Genomic DNA, 4136 nt, shown 5'->3' on the forward strand with positions numbered 1-4136 from the left:
AATAAATGTGTGTGTGTATTGCCATAAAAAAGGAAAAAAGATAGTATTAGTCATTCATTAACATTGTTCTTTTCCTTCTCAACTGTATTTCCCCCCTCCCACACCTCTAATTATTATTAATTTATCTATCAATCCCCTCCCCCTCCAATTATCAGTTGTTTATCTATCGTTCCCCCACCGCCAGAGACCAAAGATAAAAAGCCTTGTGTGATTTGAAACTTGCACGTAGAACAATCTAGATTAAATCCAGTAAAACAGAGCTTTCCAAACTATTAGCATTAGCAACATGCTTTTTGAATATAAAATTTTTCATGACTCACTAATTAAAGTTCGTTAGCAATAAAATGAAAATATCGCATGACCATGTCGTTAGCCTCGTGTGTAATTATAAGCAATGCGTCAAACCTGAAATATTATTCACAGCTGAAATATTCTTTAAAAATTGGGCTGTGTGGTAAGAAGTTTGCTTCCCGACAACATAGTCTTCGGTTCCCACAACATGGTACCTTGGACATGTGCAATCGAAGCTTTGTGAGAGGATTCGGTAGGCGGAAACTGAAAGAAGCCAGTTGTATTTCATCATCATCATCATTACCATCACCATAATGATGATCATCATCATTTAACCCAGTGGTTCCCAAACTGTTTCAGGTTGCCACCCGCTTGGCTCTCATCATCATCATCATTACCATCACCATAATGATCATCATCATCATTTAACCCAGTGGTTCCCAAACTGTTTCAGGTTGCCACCCGCTTGGCTCTCATCATCATCATCATCATAACCACCACCACCACCATTTACCACAGGTGAATGGGCCATTTTTTTTCTTCTTTTGATTCCAACAGATTTTTGACTAGAACCATGATTGGTGCTGAACTCATTTATTATTAATCAATTTTAATTAACAAGAGCATCGTTAATTAATTTTAATTAACAATTCTAAATTAACTATATGTAATGACTACTAAAGGCTAGGATAAATATTTACTGCTGTCAAATTACATTCTTAATAGGAATTGTTAATTATGTACCAAATTATATGATTGAGGAAGTTTGTGTGCGTATGACTGGATACATGTGTGTGTATATTTATGTATGTGTGTGCACTTTTGTGTTCATGTGCACATGCACTTTTGTGTTTGTGTGCATGTGTGTACAAATGTGTGCGTATACATGTGTATGCATGTGTACACATGTACACTTCTATAGATGTGTGGGTGTATCTGTGTGTGTATGTGCACTTGTGCATGTGTGTGTGTGTGCGTGTTTGTGTGTGTTAGACTGTATGTATATGTGTGTGCATGCATGTGTGCGCTAGTCTGTCTGTGGGGTGTATGTGTCCATCTTCCCCAGTCCCTCTATATGGATAGATAGATAGATACAGACATACATACATAACTATATCTTTATACACACACATATATATATATATATAAACTTAACCAGATGAAAATGGGTGACCTACATGAATTCCTTCTCTCTGCCAAAGCCAATTTATGTAATACTCTGATGGTAGATAAGGCTTTCAGGAGGTTTGATGTGATATTTACCAGGATAATATAAATACATATTGTTTATTTTTTTTAAAAAATGTGCTAGGTAGGAGGGTATTTAACTTCTTTGGGTTTTTTTTTTTTTGGCGGGGGGGGGGGGGGGGTGATTTTTGATATTTTTTGGTATTTCTAACTCCTCTCAGAGTTTGAGTTTGAAGAATTTGGTGTTGGTTATGTATGAAATTCTTTGAAATAGTTGAAATGCTAATGTGACATGTTGCTGGAAAAAATGGTGGCTTTGTATATTTTTATTACTAAAAATAAACAGATTCATTGTCTGCTTCTTCCTTTCTCTCACATTTGTGTGTGTGTGTGTTTACATATATATGTGTGTGTGTGTATGTATTTATATATGTATGTATGAGTATGTGTGTGAGACTGTGTATGTATGTATATCTATGTGTGCATGTGTATATGTACGTATATAAATATATAGACATGTATATGTGTGTGCGTGCGTGTGTGTTTGTATATACACACACATACAGATATGTATGTATTTATATATATGCATGTATATGTATTTGTATCTTTATTCATATATATATATATTATATACACACACATAAGTATCTGTTTATATATTTATATACATTTTTATATAATGTCAGCCACCAAGGGACATGCTCAACTGGTTAAGGTCAAACAAATGACCAGCAAATCTGTGGTATTGAGCAGAATATTTGCTGTAGGCCATCTTTTATACCAAGACGAAAGAATGTCGATGATAACACTTCCAATCAGTTAAGATCAGAAGCCATGAGAGCCACTGCCTGGTACTGCATCAGAGCAGTTATTATTATTATTATTATCATCATCATCATCATCATAGTAAGAAGAATTAGCTGAGAGACTAAGTGACAGATAAGACGCCTAGCAGTATTTAGCCGTGTTCAGGGTTCAATTCCCATCAAGGATTCCACTTCCCCTGGCATCTTTGCAAGGATGACAGAAATAACATAAAATACCAGTCATGAACTGAGGTAAATTCGCTCCCTATACAAACCCACCACCACCACTCCTTACTGAAATTTGTGTCCTTGTGAAAATTTTAGAAATTAACGTTTTGTTTTCTTTTTTTCCTTCAGTTTCATTTATTTTATTTATTGATTTATTTTCCAGTTGTTTTTTATTTATATATATGTTTTTGTTTAACTGTAAACCCCTCACCCTGCTTCCATACACCCCTCCTGTTCCACCTCCACCACTCTCACTCCCACTCCCACTCCATAAGTTTACTGGTTTCTTTTATTTAAACAACTCTGCCCTTTTTTTTTTTTTGACTTTCCATCCTTGCCCATCACCACTCACCACCTTTTGTTTCTAGTAATGTTGACAGTAGCTTGTCAAACAATTTAACTGAGTCTTAGGCCTGCTTTCCACCCGTCCCCCTTCACCTGTAGGCTTCCCCCCATCACTTATCCATCGTCCCCTCCACCCGCCTCCTCTTCCAACCCCATCCCCGCCCGCCTCCACCACCACCCCATCTCACTGCACCCTTGCACCCGTCCCCTTCATCTATTGCCTTCCACCCATCCCCCTACACCTGTCCTTCTTCCACCTGACCCCTTCACTCATCCATCATCCACCCGTCCCCCTCCACCTCTTAATTGACTCTTTCTACCCACTTCCACCACCACCTTTCAACCCTTTCATCTTCCAACTTCCTGGCTTGGCTACAGCCTAAATTTACCTTCAATCTGCTTATCTTTCTCTCCAAGAAGCCCCCCACCACCACCTGCACATCCACCTACTCCCCCACTTAAGGTCCAGTTGACCCAACTTTACATTTATAAATTCCCTACTCCCCCCCCCCTTCGCAAGCAATGGTGGTGGGGAACAAACACAGACACACAAATACATATATATATATACATACATACATACATACATATATATATATATATATATATATATATATATATATAATTAACATAATATTGTAAAAATTCGATATTAATTAATATCAATTTAATACCAGGAAACTAGCTCATTAAAAGAATCAGAAGGTTCGTGAAAAAAATTTTTTCAGATCCTAAAAAGATTATAGTACTTGTGTATATAAGATTGACCAGTGATCGGTCTGTCAAAATGCTAGAAGAAGCTCACTTATCCGTATTTGAGAAAGACCGGTCACTGGTCAATCTTATATATATATATATATATACATACACGACAAGCTTCTTTCAGTTTCCGTCTACCAAATCCACTCACAAGGCTTTGGTCGGCCCAGAAGACACTTGCCCAAGGTACTACAGTAAAACAATATATTTATATATAATTTTAACAAGATTAGACATCTCGTAATCAACTGAGAAGTCACAACCGATGCTGGTATGTTTATGTCCTCATAACTTGCTGGCAATGAGTTGGACAGGTCATCATGACTGAAACAAGTAAATAATAAAATATAAAACGTTAAAGTTTAAAGCAAATTTTGTAAATGTTGCTGAAGAGAAAAAAAACGATGGCGGATAGAATCACTCCTGGTATGAAAGATCTTCACTCACTCCCTAATATGAAAGGTGTTTTATGAGAGTTGATAGTTATTAAGTTTCCTTATTTCCTATGACCCCTAA

Source organism: Octopus bimaculoides, chromosome 26 (genome assembly GCF_046866305.1).
Source record: "Octopus bimaculoides isolate indiv1 chromosome 26, ASM4686630v1, whole genome shotgun sequence".
Taxonomy (NCBI): Eukaryota; Metazoa; Mollusca; class Cephalopoda; order Octopoda; family Octopodidae; genus Octopus; species Octopus bimaculoides.